The sequence below is a fragment of the Lissotriton helveticus genome, chromosome 3_1, assembly GCF_964261635.1.
Source record: "Lissotriton helveticus chromosome 3_1, aLisHel1.1, whole genome shotgun sequence".
NCBI classification, from domain to species: domain Eukaryota; kingdom Metazoa; phylum Chordata; class Amphibia; order Caudata; family Salamandridae; genus Lissotriton; species Lissotriton helveticus.
In genome coordinates this window covers 1782198075-1782214347 of record NC_136061.1, presented here as the reverse complement: position 1 = coordinate 1782214347, position 16273 = coordinate 1782198075, and the positions used below count along the sequence as shown (strand labels likewise).

Here is a 16273-nt window from a genome sequence, read left to right as displayed (position 1 = left end):
CATCGACCCAGTGCATCCGGATTTTTGATGCATCGCACCTGTGCGCCAAGTTGTTAATTGAATAAGCCCAGCAGTAAGGAACAGAGACTGTGTGTCCGGAGATTGACACATCAACTCCCCTCATAGTAAGGGATCAATACATCACCTTCCCTGACAGGAAGGGATCAAAACATCAGCTCCCCTGCAGTAAGGATTTGATGCATCACGTCCCCTGGCAATAAGGAATCGACGCATCACTTTGCTTTTCCAGCACATCATCTCCCCTGCACTTATTTTCATCTTTGATTTTGATGCATCCCAGGTAGTTTGTGATAAAAGTAAAAAAAAGTAAAAATATATAGATTCCCACTTGACCTGTATGTCTTCAAAAGTGGCTCTCACTGCCTAACATCCTGACCATCAATCCATGCTATGTACAATACAGTTTGATAGAATTAATATATTTTTATTCTGATTAATAATAATTTTTCTCTTGAATTATTTTCCAAGCTCATTTGTTTTCTCCAGAGCGATGTGAATACATAGTTTATAATTTTATAAAAAAAATATTCTGTCCATAAATACATGACAAAAACAGTTTAGTCTATTATACAATAACATTTAGACATATTTCATCACCAAGTTTAATATATATTGCCCATACCAACTCTCACTATCTACTTCAAATCTCATATGTACACATTTATACTATAATCTCACATTCATGCCCAAGCCTTATCTCACATACATCTCTGATTGAATCCAAGGATATTTTTATTGTTCCGAGCTGGGGTATTCCAACATACAGTCAATGCATGTTTTGGCGCTAAAAGAATATGTAAAAACACCTTCCTCAGGACCACAAAATAAACGTCATAGATTATGGCGAGACATTATGGGGTAGTCTAAAAGGCAACATAAAAATGCATAACTGTTATGGTCAAGATATATTATTTCTATTGTATTAGTAAAAAGCTCCTTTATATATAACTTCGGATTTGCCTTTATCCAAAGTACCACACCATAACCATATGTAATGTGTGTGTAGTTTGAGGTATATGAGTGTTAGCCTTATAGTCCTTATGTTCCCTGTGCATCATCCCCCCATCCACCGCATCATTCCTGTGTCATAATATAACAATCGGTTCTTTAATAGAATTGATATCTAGGAGGCTTGGTGGAAACCAAGAGCATTTTAAGTAAGAAAAGACTACTTAGAGAGCAGTTATATATAAAAAGAACAGTGAGGTAAATAGAAATAGTATATCTCGCCTTTTTATGTTGCCTTTCAGACTACCCCATAATGTCTCGCCAGAATCTATGGTGTTTATTTTGTGGTCCTGAGGAAGGTGGTTTTTCCATATTTTTTTACCACCAAAACGTACGCCGACTGTATGTTAGAATACCCCAGCTCACAACAATAAAAAATATCCCTGGAATCAATCGAATATCAATGTGGGATAAGGCTGGGGCATGAATGTGAGTTTTTAGTATGAATGTGTACATATGGGATTTGAAGTAGAGCGTGAGAGTTGATATCGGGCAGTATATGTTAAACTTGGTGATGAAATATGTGTACATTTTATTATATAATAGTTTTTATGTATTTATATGTACAGTATATTTTTTGATACAATTGTAAACTATGTATTCAAATTGCTCTGGAGAAAACAAATGAGCTTGGACAATAAGTCAAGGGAAAAATGATTATTAATCAGAATAAAAATATATTAATTATATAAAACTATATTGTACCTAGCATGGATTGATGGTCGACATGTTAGGCACTAAGAGACACTTTTGAAGAAATACAGATCAAGTGGGAACCTATATATTTTTTGGTTGTGTACTCCCCCCTTTTCCCATATTTTTTAGGGGTACCTTTTCTCTTTGTTGTGGCCCTGTGATAAAAGTAGCACATCCATAGTTTCCTATAGACTGAACTATTTGGAATCTTTTTATAGTGATATCTTTACTTTTGTATGTTGATTTTGTGTCATTTTGGTCTTGTTTTATTCAGATAAATATTGTTTATTTTTCAAAACTGGTGTAGTGTCCTTTTGTAGTATTTTTATTGTGTTACTGTGTGTGTATGTACAAAAGCTTTACACATTGCCTCTGAGATAAGCCTGACTGCTCATGCCAAGCTACCAAGGGGATGAACAGGGGGTTCTCTTGGGTGTGTAACTCCCTTACCCTGACTAGAATAAGGGTCCCTACTTGTACAGGATGGAAACCGCTGCCAATTAGAGACTCCCACTTCTAACACTGGTGGCAACGGTGGAATTTGAGCCCATACTCCAAAGAGACTGGAGCCTGACTTCAAGGAGGGGGATAACATACACCAAAGGGTTCAGGTTCATGAGGTAACTCCAGAGATGTTCAGGGTCACTGAGGTTGACTGGGGAACTGGTGCAAGGAGTAATATTCCTAGTGGTGGGAGGGACACTCTACCTACTCTAAAAGTTGGAGAAGAAGTGTGAGTGGCAGGGAGAGGATTCTACCCATGGTAGAAGCCCTGGTACAGTAGTATGGAGACACCCCAGAAGAGTATGGGTTGAGTTTCAGGGACAGTCCGATACTGTCTTACCAGTCTTAAGAGGGTAATGTGGGGTACTTTTTCTAGGCCCTGGGTGGTGGGGCTAAGGGTAGTATGGTTAACACATATGAGGGGCTGTACAATTTGATTGCTGGAGAGCATATTTTCAGTCACAGTTTTCCAAAGCCATGCCAACACCAGGTGGTATGTGAGCTCTCTGACCCTGGCCCCAGGGAGCTTACACTGGAGGAGACCTTTTGGTGAATGCCAGAGGGTCTGAAGAGGCTTTTGGCAGTTAACCTGGAGGGAGTGGCTCAGGTTTCTCCCGTAATATCTCGTCATAATATCCCAGATAGGTCCCAGGGTAGTGGGATGTGTAGAGGGTCTCATGTCCCTTCTCAGGGTAGGAGGAGAAGTGGGAGTGTGCAGAAGTCCTGGTTGCCCACAACCTAGTCCCAGAAACTGGATGGTTCCCAGAGGGAGCATCAGAAGAGGGAACTAGTCTATACCCGGAGCCAACCGCTGAGAGGGACCTCATTGTGTCAGAAGAGCTAGGGGGCGGGTGTCACAAGTGTCCCACCAGTTCTCATGTCTGGCAGCACAACTCTGGAGAGGAGGGTACAGAAGTCCAGATGGAGGGGCGAGACGGGGAGGCAGTCCCCAGTGGGAGTACCAGTGTGCCAGGCGTTATCAACTCTGAGGTCATAGCACACTAGGAATTAACCTGGCGATGCCACTTCTGGCTTGAGAGGGCTCCATGCTCCATGATAGTGACAGGGGGCTGGTGACCATTGTCAGGCATACTCCTGCACAATACTTACAGTAAGTGTTCCCTTCGGGGGGGAGATGGTTGTATTACTCTGGAAGCCCTGGGGTGCCAGGAACAGGATCCGCCTAAGCATACAGACCCTGGGTTGGGGGACCAGTTGCAGGATAGCACTTCTGAACTGTGAGAATTGTGTAGGACAGCTGACATAAGCACCTTGACAGTTCTGGAGTTTGGGGGCACCCCTCCATAGTGTAAGGGACAGGACCCCAGAGGGGGAGGACAAGGTGCGAGAGAGACCCCACCCCATCCCGGTCTCCTGTTGAGCCTCAGGGTACAGACCCTATGCTGAGTTACCAGTATCAGAATACCACCCCTGAACTGGTGGGAGGGAGAGTAGACAAAGGTTGCCAGTCAATCAAAGTAACTTTAGTAAGGCCATAAACGTACAATAGACATAAATAAATACACACAACTCACACAAAGAATAAAACATTCCAGATGCTTTGGCAATAAGCCCCTTACATCCCTAAAAATATAAAATTCATAAAGAGTACCAGGAAGTTCATCAGTAGGTGACTTATGTCAATAAAAATTGCTTTAAAAAACTACACATCAAATCTAAAAGATTAAAAGAAACACAACTTAAAATATATTTTACAAAGAACAATAATTACATAAATTACATATCCATACGTGACTTGTTCCCAGAAAGACTAGCAGCAAATATATGTCGACACTCCCTTTCTTAACCTCAAAGATGAGGCAAGAAATTGAGTATTAGCATACATAGAAAACCCGTCCGGGAGTGACTGTAAATATAATAATGCAGTTTTTACTTGTACAAAATGTAAAGCTTTTAATAATGGGATTAGATACATTCTTTGGGGCGTTTCACAATAGCCGCAGAAAAAAGCAAAGTGTCATAGGTCCTGGGGAGAGAAATTATCACAAGGAGTTAACTTTGTACTCCAGTCAGCAGTTTTAGAAAAAGCTAACAACATATGAAAATGGTTAAACCTAAATTTGGTAAAGAGAAATCTATGATGGACATTAATAGTAGTGAGCAAATCAGTAGCAGGACCTGTTCTTATTAATGCATGGTCGCGTACCGTAGGTTTCTCCAGCATAAGCATTTCCCTCTCAGATGACCTCTCCATTAAAAGTTAATCCTGGTCCAGGCAATATCAGCTTTAGAGATAGAGGAGAGTGAGTCAAACAAACTAGGCTTACCTAACCTAACTAAAGTATCCCTAATATAAGTCAGTCATTTAATTGACCTCCATCGATCAAGCTTCAAGAAATCCTGAACTATTTCCAGGAAATTTTCCAGCCATACCCAAATGTTAAGCCACCTAATCACGGGGTGGAGAGCAATACGATTCAAGAGATAGGGCTGCCCAAGTTCCTCATGAACCATAAAAACTGGTTACTACAGGTAAAACAGGCACCTACAAAAACTATTCTCTACCACTTAAAGTTCCTGCAGATTGACGTAGCCCCAGACATCACTACCATAAGTGACTACTGGGACAGACTCAGCCTGATGTATCTTAATCAGGGTGTTCAAAGGTATATGACCAATACTAGAGGAAAAAGAGAAAAGAGCAGATAGAGTTTTCGCAAAAGCTAGTCTCTTGGCTTTAAACAACAGAGCCCACATAATGTGGTTATCAAAAACTACCCCTAAGTAAGTGTACAGCTGTACCCTAGACAGACTGTCACCATGTACATGAAAAGATCTTAACTTAGTCTTTTCAGGCCCAAACACCATTATCTGGGATTTCCTATAGTTGGTGGAAAGGTCTAATTGATTCATGTAACTCACAAAATCATCTACCAAGTCTGCAGCCCCAGTGCGATTCTAGCCAATAAGATAGTATTGTATAACAATGCATGGACTCGGTGAGAACCAATACGAGGGCAGTCCGCCTGTTTATCAAGTAATCTGGGCCCTAGGTCATTTACGTGTAAGGTAAACATAAAAGAGGCCATTATATACTCCTACTTAACTTCTGACCTCAGAAAAAAGGAGTCTCTAAAAGGCCTGTCTGTGTTAAACCGAACAACTGCCTTCATATCCCTATAAAACTCACTAAAAAAACAAACAATCGCTGGATCAAGGTCCATGACCAGCAAGATCAGCCATAGTTTAGATCTATTCACCTTATTGTAGGCAGAAGAAAAATCCATGTACGCAACAAACAATGAGCATGTATTTGCCACTGTGTACTTGTTGATCACCATGTGAAAATGTAAACACTGACCACAGGTCACCGAGCCTGGCTGAAAACCATACTAAAGATTAGATAGGACAGACTCATCCTCTGCCCACGACATGACTCTCTCAAGGACCACCCTGCCCATTACCTTGACGGCTGGGTCAATCAGAGCATTCCTTGTCAAACCAGCCAAGTTTATTTTTGGGTGCCTTAGTAGGGGGAAGGGACAACATAACCTTAACACCTGCCTCAATCTTGTGATAGGCACTCAAAAAGGCAATGTCATCTGGTAGATCCCTTAAACATTAGGCAAATTCCTTGCCCCTTGCAAACACAATATCCTTCATAAATACCTCTGGAATAACCTTGGCCCACTTGATTCTTCTACCCTGGTTACTAGTTTAAACATACAACATATGTATGGTAACTGGAACAGAGGTTTGTATGAGCAGGCTACTGATGCAGACAACAACACAATAATGGTTACTAAAGCCAGAAACACTTATATTAAAAAGTCCAAGCAGATTCTGCAAGAAGGCAGAAGCAAAAATAAAACCTATGGTAGTGCTCAACCCACGTCCAACAAAAGTAGGGGGCGAAGCAACCGTCAGATTTTTTAAATGCTTTGGTCCTGACACATTCCAGATTAAACTCCACCAAAATGTCATTAAAGCATCCTCCTGCGTGACTATGTTCTGAGTGAAAAACATCCTCCCCAGGAAATTGGTCACAGAGGGTAAAAGAATATCAACACTGGTGTATATTAAAATTACTCACTACAATAAAACGAGCTCTAGCAATACCCTGAGAATTGAACTCTAAAAGCTGGGCCTGCTTGACAGAAAATGAGTTACAATCATTAGGGCCCTGAGTCGCATTATAAAAATTTCAAGCAAAACAACTACCAACTACAGAAGAGGAATACAAGGTACCTTGAACATTAGGAGAGATTGTAGCCAGGTTTCTCATGCTACAGTCCAGTGAGAGAGAAACCAAGGTTAGTAACCCCCCTTAGGTCTACCCTTTGGTGATGCTGTGGAAGGGATGAAAAAAGACTTATAGCTATCTAAGAAGAAGTAATTGTCATCTCCCACTTCTCCTGAAGACAAAATATAGAAAAAAGATTTGAGGTAAGATAGCCAATCCGTGTCCAATCTTTTATTATTTAGAAATTACACCTGGCACATTCCAGCAACCCAGCCTAGGGCCGCTAATAGTATTATTATGGGTCAATAATATATGATTCCCTGCTGTGCCAACAGGGTTCAGATCCTCCCTAGCACTCAAGGCATCTAACCCTAGGGAGCTTATAACAGAGGCACTATGCATATTATTAAAACCTACAGTTCTCAAAAGACTGCAATCCTTAGGGGTGATTAAAGCAAAGGAGTCACCCGTGGGTGGCCCCCTGTTCAGTAAAGATGGTGATAACTCATCCAAAGTAGACATGGCATGCTAACCGGTGCGCCTACACCCCCAATAGACACTTCTTCATGAACAATCCCATTAGAACTGCAGTCTCCAGCAACGACAGAGGAGTTAAGAACCCTTGTTCGATATAGCCATTTAACAAGGGCAAAAGAGAATACTAACGTGGATTGCGGTTGGGTAGTGACCTGGCCATTCTCAGATGTATTTTCAGATTAGTTCTCAAGTTTGGGGGCAAGTGAGTCAATCAAGTGCCTCTGAACCCAGGGCCTCGAGCCATTTAAATGTTTTTAAAACGAAATTATTTACCTCGGGATCTCTCATTTGTCTGTTGTGGGGACAATTAATATTCTAAATGGCCCAGGGGGCATTGCAACAACAGGCGGCCGATAAAAGTAGCCATGGGGCAAGGTCTGAATGATAGAGGTGTGGGCTTTCAAGTTGTCAACATTCAGGACAGTGGTAACTACACTTGGATGGTCAAAATAACAACATCGCAGTCCCCACCATGAGCTTTGGGTGAAAGTCCTACTGTGTCAGCCCTTCTTGCCATGATAAGGCTATGTGATAATCTATGACCTTCATTGCCAAGTAAGGACAACCAATAAACCATTTTATCCCTAAAGGTGTGATAGTCCTTATTAGTACAGGAATCAATACATAAGGTACCATAGCAGGAGGAAGATTCAATGAAAAATAGGATGAAAGTGAGCCTTCCTCACTTTTAGTGGTGCCACTGCCAACCCTTCCCACTGGAGGCCCTGGGACAATCGAGTAACCAGCACATTTTTGGTTAATAGGAGCCTCAGGGGGCCCACATGAGATCAGGCTCTATAAGTAAGATGCCACTGGTTCCTGACTGAATATCAAATTAATAGAAGGCACTACAGGCCCACCTTGCAAGGGCACAGTGCAGCTGTGGGACCTGACTCAAGCTCCCTCGTGGGCTTAAAACCTGCGTGCCCCACCGCCCCTGTCCTTCTGGGGCAGGGGTCACATTGATAATATTAGGCAATGTCTGAGACAAGTTGGATTTACAAAACTCTTACAAGATACTGAGACAAGCCTCAGTTGAGAAAAGTCTGTTCAGACATTTGGCAAGATATTTTCCCTCCCCTGCCTCAGTCATTGACTGCAACAACGGAATAATTTCCACATTATTATTAGTGGTTTCAGAATCTGGACTGTAGGGATAACCTCCCTCAGAAATCTGACAATCCCTAACCCCTATTCTCCTAGTCCCAGACCGACCAGACACAGTATCTGTCCTTTTACTTTTTTTGCACTTTGGGGCTGGGGGACCACAGTCCTCAAATAATTAACTCAGACCTGCCACAACCGCTGGTTAATAGACTTCAGTGGTGCCAGTCATGCGGGCAGATAATTAGGTCAAGCCGGACCCTCCTGGGGCACCAGTCGATGTATCATTGTGGGCTACGATAATAGGGTAATCGGAAATAACAATAGGGGTTACAACTTGGGCACTCGGGGCAAAACTAATGCCTATTTTATTTTTGCAGGTGCTTAATTTCATCATTGATTGCCTCCACCATCAAAGATAGATAAGAAAGGATTGATGATTTTGAAAGCCCAAACGTGGCAGTGTCTTTTCGTGCAACTACTAGATGTGAAGTCCCCACTTCAATGGAGGTGTTTTTCTGTTGACCCATCACATTGTAATTAGAAGTGTCCCAATGTTCCAACCAATACAGTCCCACTTACCCAGCTATGGAACACTCATGCAACAGAAAAGAGGTCAGAACGTGATAGAAAAATTCAGTCCTATCAGATAAAAACTTACCAAAGCATAGGAATCATATCCAACCACATGGACCAAGAGGAGTGGCCCTGCCCGGCCTCTGTCTGTCGGTGACAGGCGCAGGGCCGGAGAAGGACGGGCCACCCAGGCACGGCTCACACATGGCCTGCACTGTGGGACTACAGCATGCCATAAATGCCCAATGATGTCAGGCACAGGTGTGCAGGCAGAAGAGGTTGTGGGACTCGTGGTCTCCAGTGGCAGCGGGTGCATCCACAAATGTCAGCAGGCACTTCCCCCGGTGCCAGTTATCTGGGGCTACTGGCCCCCACTCTAACAAACCACAGAGGTTGGAGAGCCCTGAAAGGCTGAATGCCTAGCTCTTGTCACTGGCAGCTGTTGGTGACCACTGTGTGTTGCTATCCTCATGGACAGAGTTGCCCTAGGGTTGGGGACAGAAGTCACACCCTGGGGGTGGAATGGGCTACACCACATTGTTGGCCATGGAGGTACTGTCTGCCCACAGGGGTATATCTGTGAGCAAAGTAAAGTCAGCTGCTGCACATATGAGATCCACAGGTGAGGGGAACGATTGCCCATGGGTTAGCTTAGTGGGCCCTGAGAGTATGGACTGAGTAATCCAACTGGGTTAGAGATGTATAACTGGAACAGGCCCCCGCTGTTGCGAGCCAGGATCCATGTTCTATCGCACTAAGCAGGGAAGTCCATCAAGAAATTGATTAGTGTAACCTGGCTTTAGGCTGGAAGGGGGTTGTGTTGCACCTGTCCCTTTTTGTAAGGTTATACCCAAACTTTTTGCCTTCTTCCTCTTATTTATTCTGACTTGTTTCTGTTGGCTTTAGCACTCTGGGCACTTTACCAATGCTAACTAGTGCTAAAGTGCATATGCTCTCTGTTTACATTGTATTGGTGATTGGTTTATCTAAAATTGGCATATTTGATTTACTAGTAAGTCCCCAGTAAGTCCTACAGATACGAAGAGCTAGAGCTGGAGGTCGCTGTTTCGCCTATAACGCATCCAAGCTATGGAACTCTCTCCCCTTCCATCTAAGATCCAACCCGAACCTGCTCACCTTTCGTAAACAACTGAAAACCTTCCTCTTCAACCAATAAATATCTAAATGTAATCATCCACCAGCGATCCACCCCAGCAGAAGTTCCTCTATCAGCGCCTGGATGCCTCAGGGTAACTGTCCGCGCTTTATAAAACTCCTTTCCATTTCCATTTCCATTCCATTCCCAGTAAAGTGCACCAGGTGAGCCCAGGCCCTGTAAATCAAATGCTACTAGTGGACTTACAGTACTGATTGTGCCACCCACATGAGTAGCCCTGCAAACATGTCTTAGACCTGCCACTGCAGTATCTGTGAGTGCAGGTTTAAACTGCCATGAGGACCTGGCCAGTGCACCCATTTGTCAGTCACAACCCTTCCCTTTTACTACATGTAAGGCACCCCTAAGATAGACCTAATGTAGCCCTATATGCAGGGTGCAGTGCATTTAAAAGGGAGGGCATGTACTGGTGTCGTTTACTTGTCCTGATAATTAAATACTGCTTATTTCGTTTTTCACTATTGCAAGAACTAGCTCTCCCATAGATTATCATTGGGGCTGGTGTTTAACCTCTTGCAAGTGTAACTTCCCATTGGGAAGTGATAGCGATTTGGAGTTTGGGGTCCCTAAACTCATGATTTGAAAATACATATTTTATTAAAGTTGGTTTTTAAGTTGCATGTTTGAAAATGCTACTTTTAGAAAGTGGCTATTTTCTTACTTTACCATTCTGTGCCCGTGCCTGACAGTGGAAGCCACTTCTGAGGGAGGGTGACAGTTGGGTTGTTTATGCATTCACTCTAGATAGTCACACCAAGGGAGCTGAAGTGTGCCCTGCCTATCGTGATGGCCCATCACCAGGCTGATGGGTCTTCCTGAGCTAGAGTGGTAGGAGGAATTGTCACTTACCCATGAATAGGGCTGTGCCTGCCCTCATACAAAGTTGTCTCCACCCCCCTGAAGTGTGTCTGGAACCAGATCAGAGAAAGGTAGGGTCTTGTGCACTACAAAGACTTTCCTTTGAAGTTTGCCTACTTCAAAGGCAGAAACTGGTATAAGTACTCGACCTGTGACACCTTAACTTTAGAACTCTTCTGGACTAAGAAGACATTCGACCAAGAAGAAGAGTTGGAGAAGCTGTCAGGAGGGACTACCTCTTTGCTGTATGCTTTGCTGTGCTGCTTACTGCTTCTGTCTTGGGCAGTGAATGGACTGGATTTTGCTTTCTACATCCTGCAGGCTAAGGTTCTTCAAGGGCTTGTGCACGCTTGCATTCTATTAAGAAGTCTCAGGGCCATCAAAGACTTCACCTGCAGCCCCGGAACTCCTCTGCTGGAAGTTATGACCTGCCAAGTGGTAACAAAGTAGGTTCTTCTGGGCTCTTGGAGGTGCTGCAAGGGGCTGTGAAAACCACGTATCGACCTTCAGCGACCATCTTATCTGAAGCAGCGCCACCGTGCGGCTAAAAATACAACAACGCATTGCACCGGTGCGGCCGAAGAATTGATGCAGTGCCTACCATGCGACTGAAAGATCGCCGCAGCCCGAGTCCTGAGCAATGTGTCTCTGACATCCGAGGCACCTGTTCTGACTCCGACACTGGCTCTGCTGTGCGCCTGAAGAAATCGATGCATTACCTGCTTCGTGGCTGGAATGCGCATGCGCAGGCCCCCGTGCATGCACAGTTTTCAAGAAGAAGGCGCGATGGAGGAAGAGGTGTAGTCCAGTGACTCCCCCGATCAGGTAAGGTGTTTTAAATTGTTATTTTTTAACGTTTTAATAGTGTGGGTGGAAGGCGGGCGGTGCGTAGCGGAGCTACACAGAGTGTGCAGGGATTGGTTCTGTCTCTGTGGCACTCCGTGTACCCCCGCTATGCCCACTACGCCCACCCCTAGATTTTTGTCTTTTTGGTCTTGTTTTATTCATATATATATTGGCTATTTTTCTAAACTGATGTGTTGCCCTTGTGTAGTGTTTTCAATGTGTTACTGTGCGTGTATGTACAAATGCTTTCAACATTGCCTCAGAGATAAGCCTGAATGCTCTTGCCAAGCTACCGAGGGGGTGAGCAGTTGCTCCCTTTAAGACAAAATAAGTTACAATCTTTTTTTTTATGAAATCCAGATTTGAAGTAGTACTGCTAAGATTAGTCTCTTGTATTGAATTAATAGCCACACAAATCCAACTGTTACTACATCTGAAGGTTGAGTAACAAACTGTTACTAGAACCCCAACTCTGCACACAACCTTGTATTTTTAAAGTATGAGTAAAATCTGCATTGTAGGTATGACATTTTTATGTATCAAAATGAAACTGTGGGTCAGGCTATAGTTCTGGGGTGTAGCGATTCACATAGAGCAAGGTATACTTGGCATGACCGGCTCCCGTCCAAATCTTCTGGCCTTTCTAGTTACTGAGTGATATACAATTGATTTTACCCTAATCCAGCCAGTGTTTTAGAGGTGACCCTTACATGTGAGTGACTGGTCCCAGCTCTATTAATCTTTAAATTACATGTTACTTAACCTAATACAGTCCTACTGGCCTTTCAGAAGCAATCGTACTGGTCATTTACAGCTAATAATGGCATTTGACTAACAATTCCTCATGCCAGTTGTACTGCCAACACGTGATTAACGTTCATTCAAATCAGAGAAGATCCTGACATGTCACTTTCAGAATCTACCAGCTTTTGCAACCAGTAACACACTACCTTCTGGGGCTTGCAAGTATGCATGTTCTACATTTGAGTCCTGACTCTCAATGTCATCATCTCAAGTGCTGTTGCTAATAAGTGGGAGCAGGTTGCAGCGCACTGGACATGATGTAGGTGACTATATTACTGACCCCGCCCCCCGTTCTCCAACCCCTATCCCTACCAACTTTGTAGAGGCCGCCTAACCAGTAAAATATTGTTACAAAAAAAACAGTAAAGCTAAAATCATTGATGCTGATCACAAATAAAAAACAAATGGATTCTTACAAGTAAGATTTATGTTCTGTTCCGTGACAAAATAAAAGATCAGAAAACATCGGTTATTTGGGACTATAATTAAAAAGAAAAACCATCAAACATCAATCCAAGATTTGGTTGGAAAAGGACAATCTAACAAACTCACCAACACTAGTTTCTGCCCGCCCCCATTTTAACAAATAAATATTTAGTTTCATACAAGAATCAAAGTTTGGTAACATATATTGACACTTCTTACATTTATAAAAATAACCCTCTGCACCACAAGCTGTCTTGTAGTAGTACTATAAAAACATGTTACTTTTCCCATGTGAAAACCTGGTCACTAGAGCTTTCTTCTGAGCGTCATCAAATCGTATTCACTTGGAGATCTTGGTTACGATCAAACTACCTTCTCTGTAGAGGCTTATTTTTTCTTCCTTTTCTTTCTGCTTTAACTTCTTATTATGAATATCCATCAGAGATTCCAATCTTTTTTATTCATTGTATGTTGACACCTTCTCAGCTTATCGTTTGTCTCTTTGCGAAATGGCAATTCCTCTTCAACTTTAGTGATTGGGGTCTTTCCTTCTTGTTTCTCTTTAGCTTTTTTACCCTCTCTGCTGGAGTATCTGTCCAAACAGATTGGTCCCCTGACTTTTCGTTAGTCCGTCTCTTGAAAGTTCGTGGGCCAAGCCCAAAGTTTGTCATCCAGATTTTTCTGTTAACTTGCTGGGATTCATCATCGTCGCCTGAAGTAAGCTCTTTTTTCATCTTCTGTGCTCTGCATACAAAATCCTCAGCCACAGAATGATCAACTGGACTCTTTGCAGGAGAAGGCCGATGCCTCCACTTTCCTCCTCACTGCTGTCCTCCATCTCAGAAGTGCTTTCAGAGAGGCCATCATCATCATCCTCGCCATCAATATCCTGATTTTGTTTTTAAAATCCTGGTGGTAAGGCAGGACCAATCACAACTCGTTCTGGGGACTCTGCCTGCGTTTTAAATCCAGGTGGAAGGGCTGGTCCAAAAAAAGCCATCGTCATCGTCTTTTTTGGCTATCTCCTGCTTCCTGCATTTAAGGCAATGGCCATTTTCACCATCAGAGTTTTGACTGCCTTCTCCACATAGAGGAGAACAATCTTCCCCACTATCATCTGATATTCCTGAGCTGCGACTGGGTTTAAAGCTGGGAGGCAACACAGACCCTTAAACCTGGTTCGCTTCATCTGGGTCCCTGTCACGAATCCTAAAGCCTGGGGGCAAAGCTGGGCCAATAAGCTCTCGTGACATTGTCAATTCGAGGAAAACAAGGATGTCAGAAATCATGGTTGGTGTCTCTGTAATCCTAATTTATAATCCACATTTTTTGTGAGGTCAGATTTTAAAGTACAAGTCTGAAAATGCCACTTTTGGGAAGTTGGGATTTTCTTGCCTAAGTCAAATGAATAATTCAGCTTGTCTCTGGGTCACATGACTGGGTGTAGGTGACAGTTACGCTTTTTCTATGCCTCCTAGACAGCCACACCCAATGGGAGCATAGGTGTGACTGGATGGGTTTTCACTGGTAGGATGGGAGGAAGAAGTTGGTCTCAGCCCTACTTACATGTGAATAGGCTGTGTCCTGCCTCCACATAGAGGGATGCATAACCTCTGTAGTTAGTCTGGAACCAGGGGAGAGAAGATAGGACATCTGTGCACTTCTGGGCATGCCTATAGAAGCTTCTCCTCACTTTAAAGGCACAACTGTATAAAAGAAGGACCATTGATACCAAGAAGAGGAAGAAGAGCGGGACCAGCAACTTCATCTTGAACCCAGGCCCCTAGAGTGACTCAAAGGGCTAGTCTGCAGGCTTCCTGATCTGGGCCTCTGGGACATAAAAGCAGTAGCTGCCAGTGTCAGAGTAGTGGGGCTCGGGTGGGGGGGGGAGACAACAAATAAAATGGAGAAATAAAAAGAACTTACCGGCAGCCTGTGCTTCGCAGCTCTTCTGCTCCTCTTGTAGATCCACTGCAGGCACAGGCTCCCAGACTCCCCTGAGGCCAATCCTGAAGCTGCTCTCATACCCGAGAGCAGTTTCATGATTGACCTGAAAGCCGATGATTTTCAATCCCAGGGAGACTGAGAGACTATGCTTGCTGTCTCCAACCTGGCAACGCTGCTCGGGTTGGAGACAGCTTCAGTACGCATGACGGTTTGGCCGGCCTAACCATCATGCACACTGATAACAGTGCATACCACTCCCCGTCGGTGCCTGTCCCTCCCCTGGCCCTGCCATCAAGACTTCGGGAAACCAGGGTTTATTATTGTTTTCTTCTTTTTTTCAACGAAGCTGGAAGGAAGGGTGACGCTCCTCCGCCTTAGAGGGGGAGCTGCAGATGCATAAAAGACCCCCCAACAGCTCCTGGACCTGTCTTCAGCAAGTTCCTGACCCCCAAGTTGTGCCTCTCAGGTCCTAGACCCTTGGTGTGGCTCTTGAGCTCTTGAAATGAAGCACTCTTCGGGACTGCAAATGAGCCCATTCTCACCAGACCCAGGCTCCTTGTACTGAAAATCAACGCGACGCACCTCCAGCATGTCTTTTCACACAGCTGCATCTATAGCCCACAAGGGACCAACAACGCAAAGCTCCTGCCCATCCATTCACGACTCTTGGCCTCTTCTTCACACCAGGCTGACTGCCAACTCCCACACTCTTCTTGCTGCTCATGACTGGGACTCTTGGCACAAAACGTGAGAAGTAAAGCTTCTGCTAGATTAACCTGGGAGTGGGTCTGACTTGCGTTCCATTGTGGTTGGCATGAACTTTTGAATTTGGCCCTGTCCAGCACAACCAGATGTCCCTGGTTGGTGCTTTATGTTTTAAGGACTATGTTTCACTTTAATCTTTAAAAATTCAAACCTACTGTTCTACTGATTGGATTTTTATCATTTCCATCTTGTTTTACTTCAAGATACTGGCCAGCCCTACCACCACCCTCGGAGGAACCCTCATCTACCGACCCCCTGGACTTTTTGCCAACTCCATCACGGACATCATCTCCCGCATGCATCACGTCCACCAACTACAGCCTACTGGGAGACCTCAACTTCCACCTCGACAACCAACTGGACCTCAGCACCAAATCCCATCTGGACAACTTCCACAACATTGTACTCCGCCAAATCCTGACTGAACCCACGCACTCAGCAGGACACACCCTTGACCGCCTCTTCACAACAGGTAACTCCATCACCTTCAGCCACACCACCGAACTCCCATGGACTGACCATTGATGCGTCCACTTCATCCTCAGAACACTCACCATCCACAGACACCTGCACCTGCTCCCATGAAGAAACTGGACCAGAATCACTGACGACCAGTTAACCTCATCACTCAGCAACTCCACCTCAACCATTGCGGAAAACAACGACCCCAAGACCGCAACCTGAACCCGGCACAAATGGATCTCCGACAGCGCCAACACCATAGCCCCCCTCAAGAAAAACAACAACACCCATGCCAAGAAAGCCATATGTTTTACCACGAACTTCGAGAGTCCAGACGC

The 16273-nt window shown here is 44.1% G+C and overlaps 1 pseudogene; it reads right to left on the bottom strand.

Moving 5' to 3' along the window:
* Positions 1 to 13026: 13026 nt before the first annotated feature.
* On the bottom strand, positions 13027 to 14014 carry LOC144824314 (GPALPP motifs-containing protein 1 pseudogene; annotated as a pseudogene).
* Positions 14015 to 16273: the final 2259 nt, after the last annotated feature.